This window comes from Tachypleus tridentatus, chromosome 11 (assembly GCF_004210375.1).
Source record: "Tachypleus tridentatus isolate NWPU-2018 chromosome 11, ASM421037v1, whole genome shotgun sequence".
NCBI classification, from domain to species: domain Eukaryota; kingdom Metazoa; phylum Arthropoda; class Merostomata; order Xiphosura; family Limulidae; genus Tachypleus; species Tachypleus tridentatus.
Genome location: NC_134835.1, coordinates 80,520,919 through 80,539,810, shown reverse-complemented (window position 1 = coordinate 80,539,810; position 18,892 = coordinate 80,520,919). Strand labels below are relative to the sequence as shown.

General features: G+C 34.8%; 1 protein-coding gene and 1 long non-coding RNA gene across 3 annotated transcripts in view; one reads left to right on the top strand and one right to left on the bottom strand.

Moving 5' to 3' along the window:
• Nucleotides 1–18,892, top strand: part of LOC143232583 (tyrosine-protein kinase RYK-like) — a 164,000-nt gene that overhangs the window by 60,957 nt on the left and 84,151 nt on the right. The gene's annotated exons all lie outside the window — the stretch shown is intronic.
• The window catches only part of LOC143232585 (uncharacterized), a 29,605-nt gene continuing 19,171 nt past the window's right edge, over nucleotides 8,459–18,892 (bottom strand). The window contains exons 2-3 of the long non-coding RNA XR_013017613.1: nucleotides 18,304–18,372; nucleotides 8,459–8,676 (exon numbers count right to left, since the gene is read on the bottom strand). This is a non-coding gene — a long non-coding RNA (uncharacterized LOC143232585). The remainder of the gene's footprint in view (nucleotides 8,677–18,303; nucleotides 18,373–18,892) is intronic.

The window sequence follows — 18,892 nt, the reverse complement described above, 5'->3', positions numbered from 1 at the left end:
GAGTTCGATCGTTTAGAGAAATACAAACAACAGATATGGATTACCGAGTTCGATCGTTTAAAGAAAGACAAACAATAGGAATGGATTACCGAGTTCGATCGTTTAAAGAAAGACAAACAACAGGTATGAATTACAGAGTTCGATCGTTTAGAGAAAGACAAACAACAAGTATGAATTACCGAGTTAATCGTTTAGAGAAAGACAAACAACAGGTATGAATTACCGAGTTCGGTCGTTTAAAGAAAGACAAACAATAGGTATGGATTACCGAGTTTGATCGTTTAGAGAAATACAAACAACAGATATGGATTACCGAGTTCGATCGTTTAAAGAAAAACAAACAATAGGTATGAATTACCGAGTTAATCGTTTAGAGAAAGACAAACAACAAGTATGAATTACCGAGTTAATCGTTTAGAGAAAGACAAACAACAGGTATGAATTACCGAGTTCGGTCGTTTAAAGAAAGACAAACAATAGGTATGGATTACCGAGTTCGATCGTTTAAAGAAAAATAAACAACAGGTATGGATTACCGAGTTCGATCATTTAGAGAAAGATGTGTATTACCGAGTTCGATCGTTTAAAGAAATACAAACAACAGATATGAATTACCGCGTTCGGTCGTTTGAAGAAAGAAAAACAACAGGTATGGATTACCGAGTTCGATCGTTTAGAGAAAGACGAACAACAGGTATGAATTACAGAGTTCGATCGTTTAGAGAAAGACGAACAACAGGTATGAATTACCGAGTTCGGTCGTTTTGAGAAATACAAACAACAGGCATGGATTACCAACTTCGATCGTTTAGAGAAAGACGAACAATAGGTATGGATTACCGAGTTTGATCGTTTAGAGAAAGACGAACAACAGGTATGAATTACAGAGTTCGATCGTTTAAAGAAATACAAACAACAGGTATGAATTACCGAGTTAATCGTTTAAAGAAAGACAAACAACAGGTATGAATTACCGAGTTCGATCATTTAAAGAAAGACAAACAACAGGTATAGATTACCGAGTTCGGTCGTTTAGAGAAATACAAACAACAGGTATGTATTACCGACACCGATCAATTAGAAAAGGAGAAACAGCAGGTATGAATTACCGAGTTCGATCATTTAAAGAAAGACAAACGACAGGTATAAATTAACGAGTTCGATCGTTTAGAGAAATACAAACAACAGATATGGATTACCGACAACGATCATTTAAAGAAAAACAAACAACAGGTATGGATTACCGAGCTCGATCGTTTAGAGAAAGACGAACAACAGGTATGGATTACCGACTTCGATCGCTTAGAGAAAGACGAACAACAGGTATGAATTACAGAGTTCGATCGTTTAAAGAAATACAAACAACAGGTATGTATTACCGACAGCGATCAATTAGAGAAGGACAAACAGCAGGTATGGATTACCGAGTTCGATCGTTTAGAGAAATACAAACAACAGATATGGATTACCGAGTTCGATCATTTAAAGAAAGACAAACAACAGGTATGAATTACCGAGTTCGGTCGTTTAGAGAAATACAAACAACAGGTATGGATTACCAACTTCGATCGTTTAGAGAAAGACGAACAACAGGTATGGATTACCGAGATTGATCATTTAAAGAAAGAAAAACAACAGGTATGGATTACCGAGTTCGATCGTTTAGAGAAAGACGAACAACAGGTATGAATTACAGAGTTCGATCGTTTAGAGAAAGACGAACAACAGGTATGAATTACCGAGTTCGGTCGTTTTGAGAAATACAAACAACAGGCACGATTACCAACTTCGATCGTTTAGAGAAAGACGAACAACAGGTATGGATTACCGAGTTTGATCGTTTAGAGAAAGACGAACAACAGGTATGAATTACAGAGTTCGATCGTTTAAAGAAATACAAACAACAGGTATGAATTACCGAGTTAATCGTTTAAAGAAAGACAAACAACAGGTATGAATTACCGAGTTCGATCATTTAAAGAAAGACAAACAACAGGTATAGATTACCGAGTTCGGTCGTTTAGAGAAATACAAACAACAGGTATGTATTACCGACACCGATCAATTAGAAAAGGAGAAACAGCAGGTATGAATTACCGAGTTCGATCATTTAAAGAAAGACAAACGACAGGTATAGATTAACGAGTTCGATCGTTTAGAGAAATACAAACAACAGATATGGATTACAGAGTTAATCGTTTAAAGAAAGACAAACAACAGGTATGAATTACCGAGTTCGATCATTTAAAGAAATACAAACAACAGGTATGTATTACCGAGTTCGATCGTTTAGAGAAATACAAACAACAGATATGGATTACCGAGTTTGATCGTTTAAAGAAAGACAAACAACATGTATGAATTACCGAGTTCGATCATTTAAAAAAAGACAAACAACAGGTATGGATAACCGAGTTCGATCGTTCAGAGAAAGACAAACAACAGGTATGAATTACCGAGTTAATCGTTTAGAGAAAGACAAACAACAAGTATGAATTACAGAGTTAATCGTTTAGAGAAAGACAAACAACAGGTATGAATTACCGAGTTCGGTCGTTTAAAGAAAGATAAACAATAGGTATGGATTACCGAGTTTGATCGTTTAGAGAAATACAAACAACAGGTATGAATTACCGAGTTTGGTCGTTTAAAGAAAGACAAACAATAGGTATGGATTACCGAGTTCGATCGTTTAAAGAAAAATAAACAACAGGTATGGATTACCGAGTTCGATCATTTAGAGAAAGATGTGTATTACCGAGTTCGATCGCTTAAAGAAATACAAACAACAGATATGAATTACCGAGTTAATCGCTTAAAGAAAGACAAACAACAGGTATGAATTACCGAGTTCGATCATTTAAAGAAAGACAAACAACAGGTATAGATTACCGAGTTCGATCGTTTAGAGAAATACAAACAACAGATATGGATTACCGACAACGATCATTTAAAGAAAAACAAACAACAGGTATGGATTACCGAGTTCGATCGTTTAGAGAAAGACGAACAACAGGTATGAATTACCGAGTTAATCGTTTAGAGAAAGACAAACAACAGGTATGAATTACCGAATTAATCGTTTAGAGAAAGACAAACAACAGGTATGAATTACCGAGTTCGGTCGTTTAAAGAAAGACAAACAATAGGTATGGATTACCGAGTTTGATCGTTTAGAGAAATACAAACAACAGGTATGGATTACCGACACCGATCATTTATAGAAAGGCAAACGGCAGGTATAGATTACCGAGTTCGATCGTTTAGAGAAATACAAACAACAGATATGGATTACCGAGTTCGATCGTTTAAAGAAAGACAAACAATAGGAATGGATTACCGAGTTCGATCGTTTAAAGAAAGACAAACAACAGGTATGAATTACAGAGTTCGATCGTTTAGAGAAAGACAAACAACAAGTATGAATTACCGAGTTAATCGTTTAGAGAAAGACAAACAACAGGTATGAATTACCGAGTTCGGTCGTTTAAAGAAAGACAAACAATAGGTATGGATTACCGAGTTTGATCGTTTAGAGAAATACAAACAACAGATATGGATTACCGAGTTCGATCGTTTAAAGAAAAACAAACAATAGGTATGAATTACCGAGTTAATCGTTTAGAGAAAGACAAACAACAAGTATGAATTACCGAGTTAATCGTTTAGAGAAAGACAAACAACAGGTATGAATTACCGAGTTCGGTCGTTTAAAGAAAGACAAACAATAGGTATGGATTACCGAGTTCGATCGTTTAAAGAAAAATAAACAACAGGTATGGATTACCGAGTTCGATCATTTAGAGAAAGATGTGTATTACCGAGTTCGATCGTTTAAAGAAATACAAACAACAGATATGAATTACCGAGTTCGGTCGTTTGAAGAAAGAAAAACAACAGGTATGGATTACCGAGTTCGATCGTTTAGAGAAAGACGAACAACAGGTATGAATTACAGAGTTCGATCGTTTAGAGAAAGACGAACAACAGGTATGAATTACCGAGTTCGGTCGTTTTGAGAAATACAAACAACAGGCATGGATTACCAACTTCGATCGTTTAGAGAAAGACGAACAACAGGTATGGATTACCGAGTTTGATCGTTTAGAGAAAGACGAACAACAGGTATGAATTACAGAGTTCGATCGTTTAAAGAAATACAAACAACAGGTATAGATTACCGAGTTCGGTCGTTTAGAGAAATACAAACAACAGGTATGTATTACCGACACCGATCAATTAGAAAAGGAGAAACAGCAGGTATGAATTACCGAGTTCGATCATTTAAAGAAAGACAAACGACAGGTATAGATTAACGAGTTCGATCGTTTAGAGAAATACAAACAACAGATATGGATTACCGACAACGATCATTTAAAGAAAAACAAACAACAGGTATGGATTACCGAGCTCGATCGTTTAGAGAAAGACGAACAACAGGTATGGATTACCGACTTCGATCGCTTAGAGAAAGACGAACAACAGGTATGAATTACAGAGTTCGATCGTTTAAAGAAATACAAACAACAGGTATGTATTACCGACAGCGATCAATTAGAGAAGGACAAACAGCAGGTATGGATTACCGAGTTCGATCGTTAGAGAAATACAAACAACAGATATGGATTACCGAGTTCGATCATTTAAAGAAAGACAAACAACAGGTATGAATTACCGAGTTCGGTCGTTTAGAGAAATACAAACAACAGGTATGGATTACCAACTTCGATCGTTTAGAGAAAGACGAACAACAGGTATGGATTACCGAGATTGATCATTTAAAGAAAGAAAAACAACAGGTATGGATTACCGAGTTCGACAGGTATGGATTACCGAGTTCGATCGTTTAGAGAAATACAAACAACAGATATGGATTACCGAGTTCGATCGTTTAGAGAAAGACGAACAACAGGTATGAATTACCGAGTTCGGTCGTTTTGAGAAATACAAACAACAGGCACGATTACCAACTTCGATCGTTTAGAGAAAGACGAACAACAGGTATGGATTACCGAGTTTGATCGTTTAGAGAAAGACGAACAACAGGTATGAATTACAGAGTTCGATCGTTTAAAGAAATACAAACAACAGGTATGAATTACCGAGTTAATCGTTTAAAGAAAGACAAACAACAGGTATGAATTACCGAGTTCGATCATTTAAAGAAAGACAAACAACAGGTATAGATTACCGAGTTCGGTCGTTTAGAGAAATACAAACAACAGGTATGTATTACCGACACCGATCAATTAGAAAAGGAGAAACAGCAGGTATGAATTACCGAGTTCGATCATTTAAAGAAAGACAAACGACAGGTATAGATTAACGAGTTCGATCGTTTAGAGAAATACAAACAACAGATATGGATTACCGAGCTCGATCGTTTAGAGAAAGACGAACAACAGGTATGGATTACCGACTTCGATCGCTTAGAGAAAGACGAACAACAGGTATGAATTACAGAGTTCGATCATTTAAAGAAATACAAACAACAGGTATGAATTACCGAGTTAATCGTTTAAAGAAAGACAAACAACAGGTATGAATTACCGAGTTCGATCATTTAAAGAAAGACAAACAACAGGTATAGATTACCGAGTTCGGTCGTTTAGAGAAATACAAACAACAGGTATGTATTACCGACACCGATCAATTAGAAAAGGAGAAACAGCAGGTATGAATTACCGAGTTCGATCATTTAAAGAAAGACAAACGACAGGTATAGATTAACGAGTTCGATCGTTTAGAGAAATACAAACAACAGACAAACAACAGGTATGGATTACCGAGCTCGATCGTTTAGAGAAAGACGAACAACAGGTATGAATTACAGAGTTAATCGTTTAAAGAAAGACAAACAACAGGTATGAATTACCGAGTTCGATCATTTAAAGAAATACAAACAACAGGTATGTATTACCGAGTTCGATCGTTTAGAAATACAAACAACAGATATGGATTACCGAGTTTGATCGTTTAAAGAAAGACAAACAACATGTATGAATTACCGAGTTCGAGTTCGATCGTTTAAAGAAAAAGAAACAACAGGTATGGATTACCGAGTTCGATCATTTAGAGAAAGATGTGTATTACCGAGTTCGATCGTTTAAAGAAAGACAAACAACAGGTATGAATTACCGAGTTCGATCATTTAAAGAAATACAAACAACAGGTATGTATTACCGAGTTCGATCGTTTAGAGAAATACAAACAACAGATATGGATTACCGACAACGATCATTTAAAGAAAAACAAACAACAGGTATGGATTACCGATTTCGATCATTTAGAGAAAGACGAACAACAGGTATGAATTATTACCGAGTTCGATCGTTTAGAGAAATACAAACAACAGATATGGATTACCGAGTTCGATCGTTTAAAGAAAGACAAACAATAGGTATGGATTACCGAGTTCGATCGTTTAGAGAAAGACAAACAACAGGTATGAATTACCGAGTTAATCGTTTAGAGAAAGACAAACAACAAGTATGAATTACCGAGTTAATCGTTTAGAGAAAGACAAACAACAGGTATGAATTACCGAGTTCGGTCGTTTAAAGAAAGACAAACAATAGGTATGGATTACCGAGTTTGATCGTTTAGAGAAATACAAACAACAGAGAAAGACAAACAACAGGTATGAATTACCGAGTTTGGTCGTTTAAAGAAAGACAAACAATAGGTATGGATTACCGAGTTCGATCGTTTAAAGAAAAATAAACAACAGGTATGGATTACCGAGTTCGATCATTTAGAGAAAGATGTGTATTACCGAGTTCGATCGTTTAAAGGAAAACAAACAACAAGTATGGATTACCGAGTTCGATCATTTAAAAAAAGACAAACAACAGGTATGAATTACCGAGTTCGATCATTTAAAGAAAGACAAACAACAGGTATAGATTACCGAGTTCGATCGTTTAGAGAAATACAAACAACAGATATGGATTACCGACAACGATCATTTAAAGAAAAACAAACAACAGGTATGGATTACCGAGTTCGATCGTTTAAAAAAAGACGAACAACAGGTATGAATTACCGAGTTAATCGTTTAGAGAAAGACAAACAACAGGTATGAATCACCGAGTTAATCGTTTAGAGAAAGACAAACAACAGGTATGAATTACCGAGTTCGGTCGTTTAAAGAAAGACAAACAATAGGTATGAATTACAGAGTTCGATCGTTTAAAAAAAGACGAACAACAGGTATGAATTATCGAGTTAATCGTTTAGAGAAAAACAAACAACAAGTATGGATTACCGAGTTCGATCATTTAAAAAAAGACAAACAACAGGTATGAATTACCGAGTTCGATCATTTAAAGAAAGACAAACAACAGGTATGGATTACCAAGTTCGATCGTTTAAAGAAAAACAAACAACAAGTATGGATTACCGAGTTCGATCATTTAAAAAAAGACAAACAACAGGTATGGACTACCGAGTTCGATCATTTAAAAAAAGACAAACAACAGGTATGGACTACCGAGTTCGATCATTTAAAAAAAGACAAACAACAGGTATGGATTACCGAGTTCGATCATTTAAAAAAAGACAAACAACAGGTATGAATTACAGAGTTCGATCGTTTAGAGAAATACAAACAACAGGTGTGGATTACCGAGTTCGATCGTTTTAAGAAAGACAAACAACAGGTGTGGATTACCGAGTTCGATCGTTTTAAGAAAGACAAACAACAGGTATGGATTACCGAGTTCGATTGTTTTAAGAAAGACAAACAACAGGTATGGATTACCGAGTTCGATCATTTAAAGAACCATGCATGAGTTATTCCATCCAAAACAAACACATTACCTTATAAAGTCAACATTCCTAAACGAAACCTGCAATGACATGCTATACCCAAAAATGGTTATTGGAAACACACTTTACAGATAATATCTAGATTGATAGTTAAAATTACCCATAAGAAACTCTTAGCCAAAGTCACCAAACCACTTGAAGGCTATATCCCGATCGATAGATACAATAACACGTAAACGAATCTTACTACAAGTTACTAATGCAGTATAAATACGATAATTTTATACAGCAAAATATATCATCAATCTCACTGATATCGCTAACGTCACTGTAGGTTGAAAGAAAGAACAAACATGTGATCATTCATAAAAATAATGCAAGCACCTGACATTCTGAATATATATGTTTTAAAAACTTTAAAAGTTGCTTGGGAAAAACAAGTTTAACACGTAGTTCGTATCCTCTGATGAAAGTGGCAAGTTACCAGCTGTAAACACTGAAAAATGAAGTGATACATTCTGTGTGTTCTAAAATATTAGCACAAAGTCGTCAGTGTGATAAAATATTTGTGAAAATCATAATTAAAATTAGAGTTTGTTATTTATAAAAAATAATCAAACATCATATGATGTATATGTTTGTTAATGTTTTATATTATTATAATATGTTAATTTTATAACTCTTTTAATACATTTATTCTGCAAATTTACATTGAGGAACAGGAAATAATAGAAGAATGATAATACATGTTGTTCCAATATGGACGACTTTCTCTAAGCTGGTTTTTACACTATAATAATTGTTGTTGTAACAAATGACTTTTATAAATACTCATCCTGTCACTGCTTTGTTTGTTTTGTTCCAATCCGTCTGATGAAATATGTATTGACCAAGTCACGTCATTGCCTATGGATACAGAGGGAGAGAAACATAGTATGGTTGAAACATTGTAATACACTTTTATTTTGTTTCTTAAAAATAAAAAAAAACCTAAGAGACTGAATAAAGAATGTAATGTTAAAAGATAAAATGGGCCTAATACTAATGGCTTATAACTATTATAATAGAAAATGAGTGCTTTCATTTTGCCTTCCATCATTTTCATTCAGTTTTCTAACAGGCAAAAACATAACATTACTAAATACGTCTTGGTTTGTTGTGAATTTCACGCAAAGCTACTCGAGTGTTATCTCCACTAGCCGTCCCTAATTTAGCAGTGTAAAACTAGAGGGAAGGCAGCTAGTCATCACCACCCACCGCCAACTGTTGGGCTACTCTTTTACCAACGAATAGTGGAATTGACCGTAACTTTATAACACTCCCATGACTGAAAGGGTGAGCATGTTTAGTATGATGGGGATTCGAACCCGCAACCCTCGGATTACGAGTCGAATGCCTTAACTACTTGGCCATGCCGGGTCTACTAAATATGATGCAATATATGAAACCCATCGCTGGTGAACGTTGTTACCAAGAGAATAAAATGGGGTTTGTAAGTTAAGGGTTAAATGAAAATACTTAATTTCTCTGATAAAAAAAACAAAAAAACAATTGGTTTCGCTGATGCCAGTCGATGCAGTGATTTGTAACAAGACTTCTGAAATTACATGTCTGTTTCGCATGTAACAGTTCATGTCACTTTGTTAATTTCTTTGTAACAAGACTTCTGAAATTACATGTCTGTTTCGCATGTAACAGTTCATGTCACTTTGTTAATTTCTTACGCCTAAAAACATGTATATATGTCAAATATATATAGGTAGGTATACCTTTTCTTGCTGTATATATAGTACATACTTAAACCTACTAAGCCAACAAAGATTTGAGTATATAATTAAACAGGCGGATAAAAAGTTAGACAATTTTTCTTCACAACTACAAATCTGCAGGCAAACCTTTCGAGCAAGCATCCTGTTCGTGGACCCTCTGATTCCTCGTGATTGATGGATAACGAACGCTTAACAAAGTATCGTGCTTAGATGATGTCATGCGACCGTGGCCTTGAATTGGAGCGTCTCATATCCTCGTGCCTTCCACCTGCCGGCAAATTTCGACGACGAGAGATAAGGCGTGTCAATTGTAATTCGCGCGTTTCTGAATATTATGCGTGACACATAACATATACTTAATAAATTCTTGAAGAAGTGAATATACCAAAAAGTCGTCCGTTTAGCTTTACCTTCGAGACCTGTCTATAAACAAAATACATACAAAGTGCACAACACGTGTTGAAACACCCCTCAGATAGCTATTAGCACAAAAACTGAGTGTGAGAATATACTACCATTAAAAGACATAATTACAAGTGAAACGTCAGAGAAGATGCTGCTGTTATCATAACCTGAAATGTGAGGACAACATCTTGGCTCTCGCATCCAGTCAACTGAACTCAGGAGCAGTCCTTAATATTGAGATATTTATCAAGTCTTTATTTAAACTTACCGCATCTGAAGGCAACCCATACCAAACACCAACTACTCTGTTAGAAAACGCCCCCCAATGATCCAGCGGTATATCTGCGGACTTACAACGCTAAAATCCGTGTTTCGATACCCGTGGTGGGCAGAGCACAGATAGCCCATTGTGTAGCTTTGTGCTTAATTAAAAACAACAACAACAACTGTTAGAAAAAAAAAACTGTTTTAGCCGAACTCCTTCCAACAATTCAATGTCCTTCCTAAACTAAGAAACTGAAGGCAGTACTCCAAACATGGCCTCACCAATGACCTATATGACTAGCATTCAAAATTTCTATAGATACAGCCTAAAATTCTATTTGTACTTTCATCAGCAACAGCCCAGTGTTTAGATTTAGATAGTTTAATGCATTGATCAACTAGAACACTAAGATTCTTTTCTTCTATAACATTGTTGAGGTTTCTCTAGTAAAAATTATACTCATATTTCATATTATGATATCTTACAATCAATATCTTGCATTTTATATAATTAAAACTCACTTGACATTTAGTTGCCGAACTCTTATAATCTAAATCCTTTCCTAAAGCAGTGGCATTCTCTTCACAGCCAGAAACACCCAAGACGTGAATATAATCAGCAAATTTAAGTTATGTATTAACCATTCCTTTATCTATGTCATTGATATAGATAAAAATAGCAAAGGTTTTAACAATGAACCCTGAAATACCTCATTTGTAACATTAATCCAGTTTGACTGAGCTCCATTTATAACAAGCCCTCATCTCTCTTTCTACTCCGGCCAGTTTTCTCTCAAAAACCAATTGATCCTCACACCAATACAGATCATTTTTAACGATGTGGCACTTTGTCAACTAGTCTCTGAAAATCCAAATACATCCATTTCACAACCATACCCATATCTGCGTAAGCAGTAACCTCTTCAAGGAATGTAAGATAGTAGTGTGGCAATATTTATAAGCGGAAATTGGAAAACAGATGCACGAAACGATACAGTTTTATACGGTGTACTTAGAAGATAAACATCTGAGAAGATGTTACTATTATAAGAAGATACTGTTGTTGTAAGACGTATTTGGAAATGAAGCACTCGAGAAGGAACTGTTGTGGTAAGTGGGAGGCGAAAGAGAAACGCTCGAAAAGATGTTGCTGTCATAAGATGCAATTAGAAGAGAAATACCAGAGAAGATATTGCTATTATAAGATGTACTTAGAAGGCAAACACCTGAAAAGATGTTCCTCTCATAAGATTTCGTTTTTTTTTTTTTTTATAATCTCACAAATTACTGCACAAGAGTTATTGACGCATAACTAATCTTGCTTTTAAACTGACAGAATAGGGGTGTGAGCAACTAGTCAACAGTATCCACCACCAACTCTTGAATTACTCTTACCTGACCAAATACTGGGATTTGACTGTCACTCTTATACTTCATCCACAGCCCCAAAATTCGGGGCATATTTTGGTGACAACGGGTCAAGAACCACGAACCGTTAGAGCTAAACGAGTTAACCACTTTCCCGATGCCACATTTGTTATCTCGTGAAACTAAAATATAAAATACAAACAAACAATTTTCAGTTAGAAAATGTTCATTCACTACAAAACATCTTCGATGAAACTACACTGAGAAAAATACATTAATGCAAGAGAAATACCAGAAATGTAGCGACAAAACAATTTGATTAGAAATAAAAATTCATAATATATTGCTATACGTAAGCTTTTACAGCAACAGAAATCAGCAATGAGACATTTGTACCATTGATTATCAGCGAAGGCCCGACATGGACAGGTGGTTAAGCAACTCGACTCATAATCCAAGGGTCGCGGGTTCGCCTTCTCCTCGCGCCAAACATGCTCGCCCTTGCAGCCGTGGGGGCGTTATAATGTTTCGGTCAATCCCACTATTCGTTGGTAAAAGAGTAACCCAAGAGTTGGCAGTGGGTGGTGATGACTAGCTACCTTCCCTCCAGTCTTACACTGCTAAATTAGGGACGGCTAGCACAGATAGCTCTCGAGTAGCTTTGTGCGAAATTCAAAAACAAACAAACAAACTAGTAATTTAGCGAATAAAGAATTCTTTCAGTAGGAAATTCTAGCCTTGAATGAGTAATGAAATACAGTCATTGAATGTTATTGTTTATCATTAGCATTGATGAATGTAAAGACAAGTGAATAAAAAGGACGATCATGACATCTAATTTTTCCCTCTGCTTCATTTACCCTTTGTCTTAGTTGAAACAGCAAAAGTTAAATAGTTTCGTTTTATTATGAAATGTTTTGAATAACATAAGTGATTGAAAGCAGCTTTAATTCTCCAACACTATTTATTCTTTTACTTGCGATATTTTATTACAATTGATAATTTAAACAACTGGAGTCCGTATTTTAATAAATAATGTATGAAGTTTGATTGTTTGATGTAGTACAGTTAATTGCAGCATTTAAGTCCAATTATCATTCTCCTATCGAGACCGGGATGGCCAAGCGTGTTAAGGCGTGCGACTCGTAATAGGAGGGTTGCGGGTTCGCATCTCCGTCGCGCCAAACATGCTTGCCCTTTCAGCGGTGGGGACGTTATAAGGTGTCGCTCAATCACACTATTCGTTGGTGAAAGAGTAACCCAAGAATTAATGGTAATAACGAGCTACCTTCCCTCTAGTCTTACACGACTAAATTAGGGACGGCTAACACAGATAGCCCTCGAGTCGCTTTTTGCGAAATTCAAAAAACAAACAAACATTCTCGTATCTTCTATTAATTTAAGATTACACACATTAAGAACATATTATTCTCGTGTCTTATACGAATTTAACATTATAACCATTAAGATTTTAACATGTCCAGCATATTATTTTCGCGACTTATACTAATTTAACATTACAACCATTAAGATTTTAACATGTTCAACACATTATTCTCGTATCTTATAGTAACTCCAGATTTACAACCATTAAGATTATAATATTCGAAACGTTCAGAACAAGATTTTGAAAATAGCCAGAACTTTTTTTATAATTAAACTGGATATTAAGATAATAAAAAAAACTTAGTTTGTCTGGTATTGCCTTTGTGACACAAGTCGCGGTTACTTCGTACGTATAGACAGATTCCTCCAAGAGTTCTAAAAATAACATTTCTAGTTAGCAGTCATGGGCACTTAACTGACTATTTGCGAGATAAAACTAATATTTTTATTTAATATCTAGTTTGAGTTTATATTCAAAGTTATTGTTTAATATAATTTTAACTTATATCGACAGAGGGCAATTAATTATAGCAAATGGGAAAATATCGTTTTTTTTAACCGTACGTCCTAAAATTTTTCATCTGTGGTGTTAAAAAAATCTAATAATTAGGTTTCAGTATAAACCACAGGTTTGAAATATTTTTTTAATTGTGTAATCTTATTTCTCAAAGCACAGCGTTAGATAATAAAAGTATAACATCTTTAAACTAATTAACCCACAACATTTGAATTGGTGACTACATGTGGGATACTTGCTGTTAAAATCTGGGTGTGTATTGGAACTGTGGGATTTCACTTAAGCATCAATACTTAACTTATTACCATCAGATACACCCGAAAACAGAAGCTGTTGAGTATTGATTACACGTATACACTGAATATCGGAGTCAATACCATTAATTAGCAAGACCAAAATATGTAGGTTTTGAAAAGTGTCCCAAATTACGATACAATCAGTAAGGAAACGTTTTCTAGCCAGTTTCACATAGTAAACACAGTCTATTGAAACGGTGTGGCATTTGTTCAGTCTCACTTATAAGTAAGTAGCTCTGTATATATAGAGAGAGGCTGGAAAGAGAGAAGCACTTTTGTTTTTTACCAATAACAAAAAGATTCGGTGTAAACCTTTTTCTACTATTATAATATAGTACTACACACAGCTTCTATTAAGCTAAATAATTAATTAATATAAAAATTTATGACATCTCCAGATAACAACATCTGTTGCTTTTAAATAAATTCTCGATAAAATCTGTAGCATTACAAGAAACTTTGGAAATAGAAAATTTAAGAATCGTATAAATAATATAACAGATTCAATGATCTTGTAACAAATCCATAAAACTGAACGTGGCCCGGCATGGCCAGGTGGGTTAAAGTGTTCAACTTATTATCTGAGGGTCGCGGGTTCGAATCTTAGTCGCACCAAACATGCTCGCTCTTTCAGCCATGGGGGCATTATAATGTGACGGTCAATCCCCCTATTCGTTGGTAAAAGAGTAGCACAGAAGTTGGCGGTGAGTGGTGACGACTAGCTGCCTTCCCTCTAGTCTTACACTGCTAAATTAGGGACGGCTAGCGCAGATAGCCCTCGTGTAGCTTTGCAAGAAATTCAAAACAAACCACTACTATATCTGTCATTTCCCAATCAGATTGATGAGCCCTTGTATTAAGATAAAAGCCTCGTCGGCTCTGAATATGATAGGTGTTGTATGGTTGACATATTACAATAAAATTAGTGAAATGCATGTTTTTTTCCAAAACAAACGTGGAATAAATGTTGGGAGAAAAGGCTTCTAGTTGTCCTTTGTTTTCACTGATATGTTCTTATAATCTAAAAGTGTAGAGTTTAGTTATGTTTTTAGTATATGTTAGATAAACATGTAAGCTTGTCACATTAATTATTTGTATATTTTCACACAAAATGAATATTTAAATATTATTTGAATAGTAAAGTTTGTTATGTTTTTTTAATTCTTTATTAACCTTTTCAAAAGTTTCACACTATCGTTCAGGATGTTTCAGATCTTGATGGTATTTAGAATTGCATTTAGCAGGTTAATAGTGAAACTTACGACTTAGTCCTTAGATACGATTCGTAGTTTTCCATTAAGGACTAAAAAATCTTTTGTTTGAAAACCGACAGCGAAAACCTGACCGGATAACGAGAGTAAATAGAACATTCTAGGCTTTTCTCTTTTTTTTTTTTTCAGCTTGGCGGAGTCTTAATATTTGTATCATAACATGAACTTTTGAAACAACATAGTTTGTCTTCCATCTAATGGAACGACTGTTTCACCAAAGGAACAGGACTCCTCATCTCGTGCTAGCCCCTCATACATGTTGAAAGGTTTACGATTTTCTCAAGTTCGAGTGAGATTTGATGTTCAAAAAAGTATTCCTTATGAACAGATAAATTTCATAGTTGAAGGTAAAGGGGTTAAGATAAAAGATAAGCAGAGGTGGTCATTTAAATGTTTATTTTCATATTCGTTTCGCTTGTGTGTTTCCTCTGATTTCCATCATATCTTGGCCCCTACTGCATCAAAATAGATCCAAGTTGTAAAAATATTCTGGGGGAATGTCCTCGAGCCTCTTAATTCCCGCCTGTCTAAAGTTGGCTCACCCTTGATAAGTTTAATTTAATTCCAACTTTCACCACCCCCACCTCCTATACACACACACACATTTTCCTTCGACGCTTGTGATTGGAGAAGACATAAATTCGGACAAAACACTCCAGAGAAAGCAGATTTCAGGCGCATCTCATTAATACAAAACTGTTTTCTTAACTTTAAATCTATGATGAAACGAAATTCTGATATATATAATATAATCTTGCCTCTGCAGATTCAATATAGAAGATTATGAAATTGAATCACGAAGGACGTGGTGACACTTTTTATGCTTCATTAACTGAAAAATAAACTGAAGACACGATCTATTTGCCATTTGTTGTTACTCTAAGTTTTCTTTTACTGAAATTCGTAAACTTAGTTCTGTGACTAAGCTTTAGCTCTTGTGACTATTTTGTTATAAATGGTTCTAAACTAAATACTTCACTCGACCTTAATCTTAGGTGTTTCATGATACATCCTGTAACACGTCTTCAGTTGTTTTCTCCAGCAGTTACAGGGAGCAAGCCAAATTCACTGTGTCTGTGGTTGACTAATACGTGGATAAAATATGTTGTATTATTACCTTCTTTCACGTTGTTTTGTGACATCACGTCACGCTCTGCTCATACGAGGTTATACTTATATAGGTATACATAATATTGGCATAAAACAGAGTGACACGCGGTAGTTAATAATCTGTTTGAAATTCGGGTCACTCTACTGTTTAATAGCTGGCATGAAGTTATCAAAGAACGAAATAATTTTTCTACTGATTTGTAAAATAAATTTGAACATATGGATTTGTTTTATTAAAAATTGTCCTTGAAAAGTAAAAGCAAATAATATGTAGTAACCAGACACACTTTGGCAAAGTTATTGATATAAAACTGTTAAAAAATACAGACTTCGAAATTATAAAAACAAATGAATTATTTTTTTTTCTCTGTTCTCACTTCCTTCAATATACAATTAAAGCAGAAACAAGTTCATTTGAAAACGTTACTAATTGGTTTCTTTACCATTATACTCTCTTGTAAACAATCTGGATTATCCTAAATTATTAAAACAATATTTTATTACTTTACAATAAATTATGTTTTTTTTGTTCTCTTTGTTTTTAGATTCAGAACATAGGTTTTCTAATTTTGTAATGTATCATAATTTTGCTTGTACTCAAAAAGTATGTTACAAAAACAAACATAATTTGTTGTAGCATTTGAAAGATTAAATACACAAGGTTGTGCAAACAATATCGATTATGATGGTTGCTCCTTTCTTTATCTGTAAAAGAGCCACTGAAAACCCCTGGAACAGTCAAAAGCTTTAGTATCCCATTAGACGTGATAGTGAACTGTAATTCCTACTTGACTCAGGTCTAATACCACTGCACACTGTAGTATTCTTCGGATTCTGTCTCTACTGTCTGTAGTTTTTGTTAATTCGTACCGTAATGGTGTGAAAAACTGATGTTTATTGTTATGCAGTATAAAGCTGAAAGTTGTGCTATAAATCTGAAAGTTCTACAAAACCCAACTGGAGGTTGTATTGTTTGTTTTGAATTTCACGCTAAGCTACTCGAGGGCTATCCGCGCTAGCCGTCCCTAATTTAGCAGTGTAAGACTACAGGGAAGACAGCTAGTTATCACCACCCACCGTCAACTCTTGGGCTACTCTTTACCAACGAATAGTGGGATTGACCGTAACATTATAACGCCTCCACGGCTGAAAGGGCGAGCATGTTTGGTGTGACGGGGATTCGAACCCGCGACCCTCGGATTACGAGTCGAGTGACTTAACCTCCTGGCCATGCCGGGTCAAACTCATATTAATTTCTTTAAGTCAATGACCGAACCACGAGATTGTAACGTATATAACCAGGATCTATGCGTTAAAATAAATTTAGTTTTATCATACGACACTTTTGCTATCTTAAACAGCAGGCAAAAACTTGTATTAGTTAAAACGCGATACAAAAACATAAATTTGACGTGCTCTTGAATTTTGAATTTAAAGGACCCAAATGTGTTATACTATATCGAGACAACTTAAGCGAAAGTGTGAAACCAGCATAGTAACAGAGATTCATCACGGTAAGCATTTTGAGGATGGCTTTGTATATTTATTTCTCAAGACAGTGATTACCGAGTCTTTACAATGTTGGAACAGGTTTTTCACTAGTCAAGTTATCAGATCTAGAGTGTTTAGTATCTTGAGAAACTCAATGAAATGAACAATATTGGAATATGTTTTTGAGTAGTTAAGTTATCAGATCTAAAGTGTTTAGTATCTTGAGAAACTCAATGAAATGAACAATATTGGAATATGTTTTTGAGTAGTTAAGTTATCAGATCTAGAGTGTTTAGTATCTTGAGAAACTCAATGAAATGAACAATATTGGAATATGTTTTTGAGTAGTTAAGTTATCAGATCTAGAGTGTTTAGTATCTTGAGAAACTCAATGAATTGAACAATATTGGAATATGTTTTTGAGTAGTTAAGTTATCAGATCTAGAGTGTTTAGTATCTTAAGAAACTCAATGAAACGAACAATATTGGAATATGTTTTTGACTAGTTATCAGATCTAGAGTGTTTAGTATTGTGAGAAGTAAATAATACTAGTACAGTTCATTCCTGCTACAAAAAATCCACTTTTAAAAATTGTCTAATATAGACGATCAATATCTCCATTACCAATAGTTGAACGTTAAGTTTATGTACTTACAATTATAAGATCTGAGGTTCGATTCCTCCTGATGAACAGAGAACAGGTAACCCATTGTATAGCTTTACGCTAAAACAACATCCAGTTTTATTTCATTTGTTTTAGCATAATAATTTGTATCAATAATGGTCAACATCATTTTTATAATAAATATTCTTTCGTATCAAATTATAACTTGCAAAATATATTCGCTGGTTTACTAAATGCTTTGTAAATAATTTACTTTATATGTTAATTAAAGATCTTGAATTGCCAAACCAAACGAACCAATCACTGAATAAGAAATTTTGAAACTATACTAACTGAAGGAAACGAATAATTATGAAAGTTCCAAATAATGGTGAGAGAGCTTTGGCAGTTACAACATTTGTATGATTTTATAATGAAACAATACAACAAAATATAGTGTGTTTTTTATGCTCTGAACCATGAACACGGTCGTATTGTCTGTTTGTTTGTTTTTTAATTTCGCGCATAGCTACTCAAGGGCTATCTACGCTAGCCATCCCTAATTCAGCAGTGTAAGGCTAGAGGGAGGGCAGCTAGTCATCACCATCCACCGCCAACTCTTGGGCTACTCTTTTAACAA